Source organism: Hoplias malabaricus, chromosome 4 (genome assembly GCF_029633855.1).
Source record: "Hoplias malabaricus isolate fHopMal1 chromosome 4, fHopMal1.hap1, whole genome shotgun sequence".
Taxonomy (NCBI): domain Eukaryota; kingdom Metazoa; phylum Chordata; class Actinopteri; order Characiformes; family Erythrinidae; genus Hoplias; species Hoplias malabaricus.
The window spans coordinates 20,811,606-20,828,785 of record NC_089803.1 but is presented as its reverse complement, the minus strand read 5'-3'; positions in this window follow the sequence as shown (position 1 = coordinate 20,828,785).

Below are 17,180 nucleotides of genomic sequence, written 5' to 3'. Positions count from 1 at the left end.
ATTAATTTCAAGGACAAAGCAACCCTCATTTAAATGGAGACTGCTCTGATGCTGGCACAACTATTCTGTCTGCACACCAGCTTTATATTCACCTTCAGGGGAAGCAGATTTGTGCTGGGCTGACTGTATATAGGCTCAGAGTGGATATCTGTTCTGCATGGAAAATCAGAATGACAATAACCCAGAACTATTAGACTTCTTTCTGAAGAAGCTACTGCCAGAGTGCTGATCTGTTTCATTTTGCAAGAAAGGAAGAAGCATAATGAAGGTTAATTATTACCCTCTTGCTTAAATAAAGATGTATATTATTTTACAACAGCAAGAGTTCCAGTTCTAAAACCATATTGGTTGTTGTAGAACTTGCCATACACTCTATATCTATAAGTAGATATCGATATTAATGAATGATTTCTGTTGCTTTAAGGTGGACACCCACATGTGTTCAGTTTGTGCAGGCATTGTTTGTATAATTTTTGTAGAAAAGCATGACTATGCTATGCTATAGGATGTCCTGGAGCAGCCATACATGACCGTACGGTTGTCATGCCCAATGTTAGTTGTCAGCAAGAAGGGTATTAATCCTCCAGGCACTGGTCTATGGAACAAAACCAACACAAAAAAACAAACAAAAAACCCCCAATGTGTTGTGTTCAAATACTGTGGTAGTGTGAGTGACTGGGTGAGTGTGTGAAACTGTCCACAAGTGTGAGTGTGTGAGTGACTGGGTGAGTGTGTGAAACTGTCCACAAGTGTGAGTGTGTGAGTGACTGGGTGAGTGTGTGAAACTGTCCACAAGTGTGAGTGTGTGAGTGACTGGGTGAGTGTGTGAAACTGTCCACAAGTGTGAGTGTGTGAGTGACTGGGTGAGTGTGTGAAACTGTCCACAGGTGTGAGTGTGTGAGTGACTGGGTGAGTGTGTGAAACTGTCCACAGGTGTGTGTGTGTGAGTGACTGGGTGAGTGTGTGAAACTGTCCACAAGTGTGAATGTGTGAGTGACTGGGTGAGTGTGTGAAACTGTCTAAATGTGTGAGTGTGTGCATGAATGGGTGAGTGTGTGAAACTGTCCACAGGTGTGAGTGTGTGAGTGACTGGGTGAGTGTGTGAAACTGTCCACAGGTGTGAGTGTGTGAGTGACTGGTTGAGTGTGTGAAACTGTCCACAGATGTGAGTGTGTGAGTGACTGGGTGAGTGTGTGAAACTGTCCACAGGTGTGAGTGTGTGAGTGACTGGGTGAGTGTGTGAAACTGTCTACAGGTGTGTGTGTGTGAGTGACTGGGTGAGTGTGTGAAACTGTCCACAAGTGTGAATGTGTGAGTGACTGGGTGAGTGTGTGAAACTGTCTAAATGTGTGAGTGTGTGCATGAATGGGTGAGTGTGTGAAACTGTCCACAGGTGTGAGTGTGTGAGTGACTGGGTAAGTGTGCGAATCTGTCCACAGGTGTGAGTGTTACTGCTACTAACATAATTATGTGAAAGCTTTATTACAAATGGTTTCCCTTAATAAATACAAATCCTTCCCCAGTCCATTCTTCTGGCCTTTCTTCATTTTGTTAGTTAAGGTTTTATTTCCTGAAATGCTTTTGTTCCTGCAGTTTGATAACACTTGGGTAGCCTTCAATCTTCATGTTAGCTCCAGAAAGACTGGCAGCAAGATTTAGATGCGAGTCTGTTTATTAGGGCTTTTCCACGAAACCCATTCAAAGAGGCACAATGGGCTGTGATTGTATTGTTAGAAAGACACAGGGGTATTTGATAATAAAGGGGAAGTCAAACCGGAGCAGGAGAACACCATGCATGAGACGTCTGGCCTTGGGACAACATGACATAACAGAACACTAAATTATTATTCCATTCGGAACGCCTTTTTATTGAAATATACACAATCACACTGTCAGCGGCTTTTTACCATTCTGGTTGACGTTTCACATTGGACATGGTTACCTTAGGTACATGTGCTGCTGCTCCAGAGCATCTCATTTTAGAGCATCTCATTTAATAATTTTCATCTGTGTTTGCACAATTGAACTTCAGTATCAACTTTGAAGGAGTCCCTAGTTATAAAAGTGTCCACAAACTTATCTATATTGTTTCTGCATCTAAATATTTAAGGAAAATTAATATTAGAATATTCAGTCAGTATTTTGCACACAAAATATATACATTCCTCTTACAAAATAAACATTTGTTTTGGCTGAACTGTACAACTCATGACATGTTCATTGTGTTGTACCTCAGGGCTCTGTACTGGGTCCCTTTCTGTTTTTTATTGTACATATTACATTTATGTATGATCATTGAACAAATTTTTTTTTGTTGCCTTTTGAACAAAACCTTGTCCAAAGAAATTTTTTCAATGAGAAATTATTTTAAAACAGCAATAATATTCATTCATTCATTGTCTGTAAGCGCTTATACAATTCAGGGTTGTGGTGTGTCTCAAGCAAGGCGGGAACAAACCCTGGAGATGGTGCCAGTCCTTCACAGTCTGACACACACTGACACATTCACACCTACGGACACTTTAGAGTCGCCAATTTTCCTATCATCGTGTGTTTTTGGACCGTGGGAGGAAACTGGAGCACCCAGAGGAAACCCATATTGACACAGGGAGAACACACCAAACTCCTCACAGACAGTCACCCAGAGGAAACCCATATTGACACAGGGAGAACACACCAAACTCCTCACAGACAGTCACCCAGAGGAAACCCATATTGACACAGGGAGAACACACCAAACTCCTCACAGACAGTCACCCAGAGGAAACCCATATTGACACAGGGAGAACACACCAAACTCCTCACAGACAGTCATGTGGAGCCGGGCTTGAACCCACAACCCCAGGACCCTGGAGCTGTGTGACTGCGACACTACCCTGTACCACAGTGACACCCGCTATTGATACGTTTATCTTGGAATGTTAACACAGATATTTTCAAATCATGTCAGAAAACGACAAAGAGATATGAGGCTATGTAATGACCGCCACAAAACGTCTGTACAAATACATTAGTAATATGTCTTTGTTTTCCTTCTGTCATTTTTATTTTTTATTTGTTGTATCACTGTCAAGCAACAAATGAAATAAGTTCAGGCAGTTGCTTTGAAACTTGTACATTTTCTTGTATAAGGCTGTAATCAGATGGTAGGTTGGATTCTGCAAAAATCTGCTTGGAAACCACAAGCAATCTGCTTGGAGAGGATTTTTAAGTGTGGTGTTTATGGGTTTTCTTCTCAAGGTGAAAACCTTTTAACGATATCCACAAGGATCCACAGCGGCAAGAAAAAATGCGCTTAACTCTGGAACTGGCTCTCTGTCCAGGGTGTGTGTGTGTGCATTGCACTCAGTGATTCTGTGACCCTGATCAGAGTGCTTACAGAAGATAAATAATGAATAAATACATTAATATTAAACTTAGCAAATAAACAGAAATTGTGGCCTACACTTTGCAGCAAAAGGCCATGTTAAATAACACATTTTTAAATATACATATTCTCTGTAGAGGATATGGAAGCTTCAATGGAACGCAATGCCATGGGGAGAACTCAAACTTTTGCATATGACCATATGTAATTTTCATGCTTCATCATTTTTTTAGGTTGGTTCCATTCTGCTTCATTCATTTTTAAACCAGGCTTCTCACTAACGGCTTCCCAAACTTATAATTTATTGTATAAGTCCAGGTAGCTCTATCTTAAGATGCCCAGTCTACATCCATTTTCATTTCCTTTTCATCCATCACTCTTATAACTGGGTCACATCCGTGCCTTAAATACATCCACGTGCTTTAACAAGGTTCCTCAAAGTGACTCAGATAAAGGACATATATGAGTGGGAAAGGCACAGATGACTTAGAAACAAAATGAAAATAAAATGGAATAAAGTAGTGAGCACAAAGCTCAAGAAAGCAACAGGCTACGGTTTGGCTCAGAGTGTGTCAGGGGTCAATGTGTTGACCCTATCACAGTGAGTCCACTGACATCTGAAGCCAAGAGTTTAAAAGAGCACAACTGTGTTCACTGTCCCTGGGTTGGTTCTATAGCCACCCCACATCCATCATTCAGCACAATGCTTGCTAGTGTGGGTCGTTTCCAGTTAGTGTTCTTTTCCACCTGAGTTCAATTGTTCAATGAAGGAAAGTATAAGGTGAAAACTGGACAAAAAGTCAAAATCCTGTGATCACCTACAAAAACAGCCCCGTGTCTCCAAAACTACTTCTAAAAGAAAGTATTGTCCTTCTGTCACAGATTTACCTTTTATTCTCTCCATGAAATAATTCATTGAACTTTACACTTTTGCCTCTTACATTTTTATCAAACTTACTCCACCACTCTGCACACTCTGGTCAGCAGTGGCATGAATGGATGCTGCAGCTGTTTCCATAGTAACATCACTGCTGAAGAGTAGCTGGATGCTGTGTGTTACCCAGGTGATGAGGAAGGTTGAAGAGAAAAATATATGCACACACACACACACACACACACACACACACACACACACACACACACACACACACAAACACACACGTATATGTGTGCACCAATGGAGCTATTGGTAAGTTTCAGTCACTTGACCTTTTCTTGCTGCAGACATACTGATGATACAGTGATGATCTTTGGCTTTATCTCTGTATAAGTCTCTGTATTCATCTCTGTATAAGAAAATAGATAGACAGATAGATAGATAGACAGATAGATAGATAGATAGATAGATAGATAGATAGATAGATAGATAGACAGACAGATAAATAGATAGATAGATAGATAGATAGATAGATAGATAGATAGATAGATAGATAGATAGATAGATAGATCAATATTATAATGTTTTCTATGAAGACACAAACGCTCCTACAATGGGTGGGAATGGGCGTCAACACTTCCAGGAAGTTGAGATGGGGCAGTGTTAAGATCAGATCCTGAAAATTCAGTTAGATTTTGAATACCAACCCATGGACAGTTGTCCATTCAACCAATGGGAAGTCATCTAACAGCAGGGCCCACTCCATCTCCATTTTAATTATGTAAGGAACAGTCATTAATGCAGATGTTAATAAAGTTTGATTCAGTTTTTTTTATTACTCATTCATTCATTCATTGCCTGTAAGCACTTATTCAGTTCAGGGCCACGGTGGGTCCGGAGCCTACACTGAAACATTGGGGGCAAGGCAAGAACACACCCTGGAGAGGGCGCCAGTCCTTCATAGAGTGACACACACTTACACCTGGACACTTTTGAGACATCAATCCACCTAACAACGTGTGTTTTTGGACTGTGGGATGAAACCGGAGCACCCGGAGGAAACCCACGCAGACACGGGAGGAACACAACAAACCATGGTTCACTGTTAAAATTAGGCAGCTCTGCCAGGTCACTGACACTACCTAGAAAACACCAGAATACAAATATGTTGATGAAGGTAATCAGGACAGCTTAAAGGAGCTATACCACTCTGTATTTGTTGTACTATTTAGCAGCTAACACTGGGATTCAGCTTCTAACCAACTCCTGGGTAATGACCTGAAGGAGCAATTGCTTCCAGAAACCAGGACCCTTACATATTCACTTCCACTTCTTCATTGCCTTTGACAACTTAATGGCATACCCCTCATTCTTCACACACCTCCACTCTAGCTACCTCCACTCTACTACCCCTGCTGTCATTTTATCTTCATTAAGTATCTAATGTGTGCCAGGATGATTTGCGTCAGATCTTCAACCGTCAAAAAACCAGGAAAGATCCAGACCCAGTATTGGTCTCACCTTCTTGCCTGAAACTGACTCCTGTCTTAACAAATCTTCAGCAGATCCTTAGATCTGGCAAAATCCTGTTTCAAGTGCTCCTGTGTTACTGTAATACAAAATAGAAAATCCTACACACCTCAGAGCTGAATACGGGTCTGTCTCTCTGACATCTATGGTGATGGAGTCCTTTCAAAGATTATTGTTAGCTTATGCTTCCAGGACATCACAGACCCACTGCTGACTCCATTACAATTCGCCTTCAGGACAAACAGAGGGTGACGCAGTCAACATGGGGCTTCACATCATACTGCAGCATCCTGATGACTCATGTAGCCATGTCAGGGCCTTATTTGTAGGTTTTATTTTTTTTGCTCAACACCACTGTTCCAGGAAATCTCAACTTGAACTCAACCAGCTTATGTTCATATTTAATATGACCTTTAATCCTGGTTTACATATGGTGTTCTCCACTGGGCAGAGAGGGATGGTACATTACTGTTACTAATAGCAACGCACTCTGTGGACATTATACACACTCACCCAATCATTCTCACAGTCATACATGTGGACAGCTTTGAATAACCAGTCCACCTACCAGCATGTGTGTGGGAGGAAACCGGAGCACTTGGCGGAAACCCACACAGACACAGGGAGAACACAATGCACTACACACAGACAGTTTGAACACCCAACCCCAGGACCCTGGAGCTCTGTGAATACTTGTTGTGCCTCCAGTTCAATTGTAACTTTAAAAAGTGACTATAGTACATGATTTTTATGTAAAATGGCGGCTGTGTTTGTGAGGCTCGAGGGATGGTTCTAAGAAAATTACATTTAACCAATCAGCAACCAGTTCTGCCTATATTTTGTGGCTCAGCTCGCTCAGGGCTGCAACACAAAAGATATTCCCTTATTGGTGGATAAAGAGAAAAAGCACACGATCAAGGATTTGAATCAGTACTGAACCATACTGCACTGAATCAAACACCATCTGTTTTAACACTGAAAACAGTAAAAACAAATTCTCAGATGTTATGATTCACATTTAACAGCAATAAATGTAATGACCTCTCTGGACTGTGCTGAACTGAGCTTGTTTGTCTGTATCTTCTGTCTGATATTCTGGAGCAATAAGCCATGGAAAACTGCCTGTTTCAGGATTTTTCATAATGTCACTCATTAAGATATATGATATATAGCAATATATGCACATATATTTTAAATAACTGAGAAAATATTTCAAAATATATGAACAGAATTATGGTATACATACTGGTAATTATACATTATATATAATGAAAAAATCAATCATATTTATGAGGGCTAGATACATGCTATTTAAATCTATTATTTATTTGGTACATATACATATACGTAGATAATAGTTGAAGTATATATATATATATTATAATATCTGACAGAGTGAATATCTGAATATTTTTCAGTTATAGTGGGTAGTGCAGTGGTGCTACATGTAATACACAGCTCCATGGTCTTGGGATCCCGTCTTTGATCTTCACCCCTTGTCACATATGTTGAGGGTTTTTTTTGCCACTGACTGTACACAGGTGTGAGTGTGTGTACACAATCTAATCAATTATGATTGACAGATACTATAAACACCAGTTCTGAAATATATTGTTGGGTATTGGTGTTACCTGTTTCTATATGTTGATATATGGCAAAAATGGCTGATTTCAAAAAAGCTGTCATATATGTCACAAACATGCTGGGATAGTGGGACATATATTTAAAGTCTATTTGTGGCCATATATCAGAGGCAAGTACCTACTTGGTTCATGAATACAGTACTAGTCAAATGTTTGGACACAGCTGCTCATTAGTCATTGGTGGAATAGAGCTATCACTGTATAGAACTGTGTACCAGCCCCTACCTCTGCACAACCCCAGTTATGGTCTCAAACACATTAAGAAGGTGACCAGTTCTACAGATCAACTCTTGATGAGGCCACAGCTGTTCACTGAAAACCATTCCAGGTGAATACACCATGAAGCTGATTGAGAAAATGAGCTGTCATCAAAGCAACAGGTGGCTACTTTGAAGAATCTAAAGTATAAAACATATTCTAGTTTGTTTAACAATTTTGTGTTTACTACATAATTCCATATGTGTTCCTTCATAGTTTTAATGTCTTCCACATTCATTTAAAGTGTAGAAAATAATAATAAAAAAAGGAAAACCATTGAATGAGATGTGTCCAAATTTTGACGTGTACTGTACATTCACAACATGTGGGAAATGACCCAAAACAAAGGAAACCCTCCCCAAGTGGGTGTGTCCAAACATTTGACTGGTACTGTAAATTATATAATTAATGTGTGAAATCATCTGGGTGCATTTCAAATTTACTACACTGTCACTGAACATTGCTCTGCCTCATTTTAACACTAGCTGGTTGTTTAGCTACACACTAGATAGACAAGTCAAATTTATTTCAGTTTGAAATGCATAAAATAGTAAAATTTTCTAAAAAAAAACAAAACATTAATTTTAGCCCTTCATGGTCATTTTACTTGTCATTATGTAATAGTACCTTCGTTTCAGAGTGCCCTGCATTGATGACCACACTGCCACCTGAGCTGTTCTGGTAGTCTATGCTTTAATGTTTTGTATTCTTTACCTCGTAAGTTGTATATTGGGACTGAAATGACCTTACACCCGAGATGACTGCATTCCAGTAAGCATTCCCTATGCCCTAGGTTATTTATTGTTAGCTTGTTCCCTGTTAGCATTATTAGTGATACCAGTTGATAACAGTGCATTTTGCAATATTTTACCATTTGAACACCAAAGCAACACATCCACATATAGCAGTGAGACAGTACTCTCTGTGTATGACTGACTTATGTGCAGGTAGACATCTTGGATTCTGATCTTGTGTTTGGTGAGGCTCTCCCCACTGACTCTATAGGGGTGTTCCAGTTTACATTTCCTACTCTGAACTTGAAATTCCAACATCCGAGTTCAAAGGAAACACAGCATTAAAATCATAGTTTAATGTGATAATTGAACTCCTGTGTTCTGAGAATTCAGACAGCGTTTTATGAGTTTACCATTGCAGCTTTCTGTTGTTGGCATCTCCCACAGCCACTCAAACCCTCGGACATAGAGAGACACATTCACAAACACTCAAGCAGCAACTCCACTCAGCTTCCGCCCTACAGTCCACCACTCGGGTTCTGAGGCGCGAGAGCTCGTCCCCCACAGCGGAACTGCACTCTGGGGAACGCTGGCATTTGCCCATGACGCACATGCACAGCTGTAATCCAGAGACGGCGACACTTTGTCATTGATGGCTGAAGGATCACATGGGAAGCACTTTTCAACGGTGCAATTAGTTTCTCTCAATCAGAGCCAACGAGACAAAAAAGCCCGACCACGGAGGCTTAAGTGCTCCTATTCACACCGCCATCGCCAAAATGAAATAAAACACTCGCTACTCTCTCTCCTTCACTTTCTCTCTCCCAGAGTTTTCAGAGTGTGGCACTGACTGTACAGCTCTGTTTTCTGTGGCCTTGCTGACACTTCAGCTATTCTGCAGTAGTGCCTGACTAACAGTGTGACACATGAAAGAAGCGGAAGCCAGGTCTCAGGTACTTCACTAATGCGTGTGGGGGATGCTGAGTCTATAGGTCGGACCGGCAGATAAAGAGATAATTGGCAGGTTGGTGAAGTGGAGATTGCTCTTGATAGCTGTAGAACGATGACTGGGGACAATATCCACATATGTCTGTACCCCGCAATCAAAACAGACAAGTGTGGCATTTATTTTTTGGATTTAAATGTCTACTTCAGGATAGGACCACATACATTTTGAGGTACAGAAGAACGTTTTCAGGTTTAAAGCCATTGTCTTGCTGTTTTCAAATATGTATAAATAGGTATACCACGGAATAAGAATTTGCTGATGTTATATTCAATATGTACTAAAATGTTTCAGTTTAAATGTTTTGAAAAACAAAGTGGCGTGTTTTTTTCTTTGATAGTGTTTTTTTTTCTGTGCACTCCTCATCCTCTAACCTTCTTAGGGCCATTTACACCTGCCATTCAAATGCATTTTGTATCTGGACAGTATCTGTATATACTTCTACCAATTAAACCTGGATATCCCAAATTTGCACTTTCACAATTCACATTGATTTTATTTTGTGCATCACTTCCATTTTATGTTCTCTAACCAGCTGTAAACATTTCTCACCTGCTGCTCCCAGTGTATTATGTGCTCTTAAACCTCAGGAATGAACATTTAAAACAGGCAGTGAATCATCTGCGATTTCTGCATTGGTCAGTATTACAACCGTCCAGACACGACAGAAGAGTTGAGCCAGGTGGGAAAGATTTGTGTCCAGTTTTATGAACACAGAACTCCTGTCATTCCTTCCTGTACAATGATGGACATTCAGGGTAATCTGTGAAAATCCGATCTCCAGAAAAACACACCTGTGCTATCCTTCCTCTTGACCACTTCCATATTTCTATCAAGATCTGTCTCTGAAAACTGCTAAATGTGTTTTGAGGGATCGTAATCCAATCACAGAAGTACTTGGGGGAGTTTACATGTGGAAAAGGGAAATCTGAACGTGATCCAACTTCCAAAAATGCACATTAATGCAAGGTGTAAACAGACCCCTTGATTTTGCAGCATTCCAGAATACGAGGATCAGTAGCAAAAGTGTCTTGACACAGCTCAGGACCTCTTAGGGTAGAGATGTACTTGCTGATAATTACTCATTCCCATTCACATCATGGCTGCCTCATGTATCCTGCGTTCGTTTGGTGCATGTCCTCAACGCTACACGTACACAAGTTGCAGTACGCATGTAAACGGTAGGGGGCAGTGCAGGCGAAAACCCCATCACAATGGCAGAAAGTTTTGCATGAAGAACTATGTTTGTTCAATATATGTGTGAGTGTAAAGAACCTTTGAAGGTTTAAAAAATATTCACTTGATCTTGAGGTTCTTTACCAATTACAAGGTTATTAGCAAAAAATATATTTTATGGAACCAAACGTGGTTCTTCTATGGCATCGTATAAAAAACCCTTTGTAGCATCTTCATTTTAAAGAGTTTAAAGATGTATATAAATGCACCCAAGCATTTAAACAGACTGAAACACATTTCCTCACTCCACTCCAGGAGATGTCCGTAGATGGATTTTTAGCTGAACGTTAAACCTCTATTATTGCTCCAACCTCTTCCAGTTACTGCAGTGGCACCTCCTGCTGCTGTTCTGTGAACTGAATAGGGACCAACACATACACTGCTGCCATTTATCAGAGACATCACTGCTCCTGCAGTTCAACTCCCATTGTGAGTTCCTCCACTGAGTTAAATCCAATAGCTTTCTTCATCAGCCCGCGCTTTAAGCCAGTCAGCCAGTTTGGTTCATTGTTTACTTTGCCTTATTATTATTCATTATCTCACGATGGTAAATTACTCTCTGTGCCCAAAAGTTTGTGAAAACGTGCTCAATCTACATTCACTCTGAAATGAAGGGTGTTCCAAGGGAGTTTACCCTCCTGTAATACAGCAACAAAGTCGACTGTTCTGGCAAGGCTTCATGCTAGATATTGGAACACTGGGAGGACTTGTTTGCAGTCAGTCATAAGAACATTAGAGAGGTCAGGTAGTGATGGATGATTAGTTCTGGATCATAAACCCACTTCTATTCCCAAATTGGCTGCTGCTCCATTGCTCTAGAGAATGCAGACGACTTTATACCCCTCTAGTCAAAGCTTAGCCCTGAGCATGATGAGTTTAGACTCATCTGCAGAAGCCAGAGAACTCATTTCATTTACTGTGATTTTATGGAGGTTATACAAGCAGTGTGCACAACTGGACTTCTGTTTCGACTCTAGGTGCACTCAAAAGGAGCTACGGTCACTAATTAAAAGGGTTGTCTATAAACATTCAGATATGTAGTATGCATTAAAGGGGACACATTCAACAGTTCTTGGGTCTTAATAAAATGTTTGTGATATGGTTTGGTCAAAAAAAAAAAAAACAAAAAAAAAAAACATTGGTGTACTCCCCTTGTCTAAACAGCCCTGCTGAGATCGACTGGGTTAAGTGCCTGTTCCTTTAAATGAGAAACAGCCACAGCTCAGTTCAGCATGACAGTTCAGGAGTGAGGAGTGTGGAGCAGATGCTCTGGATTTTAGCCATTTTTGCTCAATTTTCTTTCTTCTTTGTTTTCATTTTCTCTGAATTTAACATGTACTTTTAGTTTTTGGTGCTTGTTGTTGTGTTAGTTATGCTACGCTCAACTTTGCCTTTGTGCTCTCACATAAACATGGGTCCAGGGCAGTGGTTGGCGAGGGCAATTCATAAACGTCTACACTCTACACAAGAAGCAGCACAAAATCAAAACGACTCATTTTAATACCATATTTCTGATTTAGGCAACCTATAAAAATTTTACTGGGTGGTCTTGTTTCACGGTTTGTGGGCTGGTAGGCTCCAGATCCCCAAATTAAACTATATATATAAAACTTAATATATATTGCCATTAAAGCAGCTTCTTCTAAGCCTCAGGGAGGCACATCAACACTTGACAAAAACAAAATTCCAAAGCAAATTTTTGGATAAATTGTTGGTTCACTGCTCTGGCCAAATAAATAACAGAAGTACTGTCCTTGTCATGATCTGCAGTACAGTGGCATTGCTGCCGCATGTCATCACAAAGATAAAAGGCCTCAAGCCTTAATCACATCCTGCAAGCTCTCAGGATGCAATCTCAGTCTTCTTTTCTCTCCCGGATTAGAGCTGGGCTACTTGACCCTGTTCCCTTGGCAACCTGCCTAAATGTGGTACTGTACAGAGTCCCGTTGTTATTGATGATGAGGTGTTAATTGAGCTGGAAGCTTAGTGGATGAGGGAGAGGGAGCCAGGAAAAGAGAGAGAGAGAGAGAGAGAGAGAGAGAGAGAGAGAGAGAGAGAGAGAGAGAGAGAGAGAGAAAGATATTAGGATTAAAATATTAGACACACCCTTATATGCCTGCATGTCACACTGTTTACAGTGTAATTGGTTCAGCTGATTTAGTACTTGATTGCTTTGCTAATTTTCACGGTGGTGATTTGAGGCTGATAAAGCAACATTTTTTAATATAAATATCACAGTTTCGCATATTTCTGCCAGATAATTTATAAGTAGTATTATCTATAGCTGCTGAAACCAAAAATAGTTCTTTCCATCTTCTGGCGACCATGCAGACAGTGTTTCTCAGGAAAATCCTGTATTGTTTGGGTCTCTGGGGTTCTTAATGGCTTATTTGCTATTTGTTTGATTGTGTATGCGTCCAGACGGCACAATGGTGTCGCTGTCACACAGCTCCAGGGCCCTGGGGTCGTGTGTTTGAGCCCTTCTCCAGGTGTCTGTGAAGAGTTTGGTGTGTTCTCCCTGTGTCTGCATTGGTTTCCTCCGGTTTCCTCAGTTACAGACAATTAATATATCTATATTGATGCTGACAGTCTTCTTCCTCTTTTACCTACTCTTCTGAGACTGAATGTTTCTAATAATTTGGTCCTTCTCATGATGTGTCTAAAATATTTAACTGTCACAAGGGCCTACTATCAAACTCAAATTCATAATTCTCTGAAAACAGTAAAATGATAATGATTTACTCTCTGGAGCCCAAATGAGCTGTGGTTTTAACAGTTATAACAAAACTTATGTTTTATAAGTGTTAATTTTCCTATAATATGCCTCTTATTTGGCTGAATGTAAAATATGGATTGAGCCAGCTCTTACAGGAGCACGAATAAACCTATAAAAGACTTTGGAGACGTTCATATATGTTTTACAAGTCTTAATATAAGACATAGTGCACTGAACTGAGTAACCTATATGTTCTCCATTCAATAATGCACTGCATGCTAGATGGTAAATCATGTAGTGAATCTGGAATTCTGGGATGTTGTGTTGTGAAGAAGAATCTCTACCAGACACTGTCTTGAGTTTTAAATACATTTTTATTTCTCAAAAGAACAGCACCTTACCAGTCATATGGGCTGGTGGAGAACCAGCCAATTCCATTGGTCTCTCTATTCATCTCTCCATGTCTCTAGTCTTCTCTCTATTTTTCCTTAAATAGGTTGGTTTGTGTCTGCATAAGGTAAATGGTATGGCATTTGTTTACTTCATTTCCTGTCCTGGTAGAGAAAGATAACTTGTATAGACATCCTGTCTTGCTACCTCCAGGAAAGCTTACCCAACACCCCATTCTCACAGAGACAAAACTCCTATAAAGGCAAAAATTAAGAACAATTGGTCTTTTCATATACTGCACACACTTAATAACATATGCCTATGTGGACATTAAATTATACGTCATTTATGTATATATCAATAAATATTCTGAATATTTTCGGACTAACAATTTATCTAAGCAGTTGCGGGGTATTAAATTTTTATTCATCCACTTATTTTGTGTTTTTTAAACCCCTGGCTTAAATACAGGCTCTTGGGAAACGTATAGCCCTCTGCTTAAGTAAGATACAGTACGTAAAAGACACAGAACGATAGGACACAGCCAATGGCGATGGACTCTAAATGAAGGTCTCCAGGTGTTGTGACTTTGGTGGGAGGCATCTTTATGTTTAAGGAGCTGCTCACAACAGATCCCTGAGTTGGAGTGGTGTAGTGGGGCAGCAGTGTTGACTGTGGTAAAGACCAAGGAGTGGCACAAGGAGCGTTATTCAGCATCTCTGTTGTTACTCTTATTTTAAAGCCCGTGTTAAGAACTCTCCGGATATAATTTTATTCGTATTGTGTGTTCTAATGACTTGGTGGTGCCCGACAAGGCCAGGGTCCCCGCGGCTTGGTGTGTGGCCCTAAGGACAACGAGCTGTGACTGCCGCCGCCTGCTCATGTCTCACACATGGAACTGTGCTTGTTTTTAGTTTAGTTTGTTTTTACAGAGCTTAATGTGACTGAGCTGAATAAAATTGTTCTGTAATGAAACAGCCTCCATTTAATTGCTGGTGAACTGTTTTCCCCCGACAGAGCATGTGTATGGGATTGAGCTAGTGATTGATTTTCATGCTTTTAGGTGCTCTTTTTACCTTGCTCTTTTTATTTCTAATTTTCCCCTTTGTTTATATCATTACAGTGCTCTCTCATTAACCCACCCCCACCCCACCTTCACTCGAACTAGGAGCAGGGAGCCGTCGGCGGCTGAGGGTTCTTGTTTTTTTTTAAAATAAATTTTCTTAAAAAGAAAATCATGAATAATGGATTATAAAGAGTGATGGACAATTTTTAACTTTCAGATACATATCCTCCTGTTTTGTGAAAGATGTTTGCTACATTTCTAGGTTGGGCAGACTATGGGGCGGACCCGGATGATGGTTGCTAGGTTACTGCTAGTCTCAAATCTGTCAGTCAGCAAAGCCACAGTCCAATAATGTTTTAACATTAAAAATGTTCTACATTAACTTTGACCTCATCACTGACATCATCTCATATGTTAAATTAGATATTTTTAGTCTGATTTGAAGTAATTATAGATCATTTAAAATTATTTGCAGTGCACATACAGAGAAGGACATGGTCAGCTACTTTCATTACAGACACTAGCAGAGTTTCAGCTATATATATATAGTTGGTAATTAAACATTGTTGTCCCACAATAGTGCACTACTCCCTGCACAGTGCAAACGTTACAGATTATAAAATTAATGCTATTACACACAGACAGTGCACTAAATGTTTGACGGGAGATGTGATATAAATATAAATGGTTTTGATGTGCAATGCACTGTTTTAGTGCACAAACCCATTTTATGACCTACACTGTGCATTGTGGAGAGAGACACTTGAGTTTTAGCCTTTGAAAAAAATGGCTGTCTGCACATTAGTATGATGTGTTTTGCCAACAGTTCCTCACATATACTGTTACTAAGACACTGTGTAGTAGATCTATCTTAATATTGTGTACTAGCCTGCCAAAGTCATACTCTTAAGATTAGTACATAGTACATACTGTATAGCATTAGTGTGTAGTACACAACTGGAACACAGCAGATGTGTCGACTGTGTTTGATATTTCAATGGTGTCATTACTGCTCAGCAGTGAACTGAAAACCTCATTCTGTTTGACAAATGTATCTGTAGTGCCATCGTAATTCTGTAGGTTGCGAGTTCTGTGGGGCGAATATTCTCATTGTAAGGTTTAGGATGGGCTTTACACCTCAAAGATAATTTAGTTTAATCATTGGAGGACATATTATGAGCTCCAATACTGATTACAGTAAAATATTTTCTCTTAGATATGAAGAAAATTTGTTTATATAATGTGTATATAAGGGTGGCACGGTGGCGCAGCAGGTAGGTGTCGCAGTCACACAGCTCCAGGGACCTGGAGGTTGTGAGTTTGATTCCTGCTCTGCGTGACTGTCTGTGAGGAGTGTGGTGTGTTCTCCCTGTGTCTGCGTGGGTTTCCTCCGGGTGACTGTCTGTGAGGAGTGTGGTGTGTTCTCCCTGTGTCTGCGTGGGTTTCCTCCGGGTGCTCCGGTTTCCTCCCACAGTCCAAAAACACACGTTGGTAGGTGGATTGGTGACTCAAAAAAGTAACAGTAGGTGTGAGTGTGTGACTGAATGTGTGAGTGTGTTGCTGAAATATTTATATATTTCTTAGCTGGAGACCTGTATGACATTGCTTTTCCCAAAAATATGTAAGTAATTTAATTCTGTATTGTTTTCTCTGTTTGTGCCACAGAACAGAACCAGAGTTTTTCTTTTGCCATGTGGGTCTTTTAACACAATCACAAACATGAAGGACACATGGGGATCTCTTAATGAGAGAGCTGAAATTGTTCTGAACATTTTGATATAATACATGTGGGCAATATAATATAATACAAGTATTTTTAAGGCGTTGAAGTGGAATGATTTCTTTTAGCCAGTTTCCCATGCTTACTGTCTACACTCTTCATGTTTCAGTTTTTCAGACGGCGTCTTGTCTGTGCTCCAATGACTCCCAGTGCTCTCCAGTCCTCTACTGAACCGCAGAGAAAGACCCTCCTCTCCAGAGTGGCTAGGGCTTTCTCCAAGGGTTTCAGGTAAGGGGGAAGAAAAGGCATAAACACACAACGCTCTTTCAGTATGTAAGAAATTCACAATTTATATATTTATTTATTTATTTTTAAACAGATATAAGTGACACTTAGTTTAAGATTATTTTAATACACTGAAAAACATATTAATGGGTAATTTTATAGATCATCTATATCATTTTGAAATATATGTAATAATGTAGTAAAATTAAGGCTGAAATAACTAAATCACCAATTTACTGCTTGTCCCAAAGCAATCAGGCTTATTAATAATAATAAACCTCATAAAATATTTATTAATATTAGTGAAAATGTTTAAAAATACAGGATTGTTATCTTTAAACCCATGTTTTGT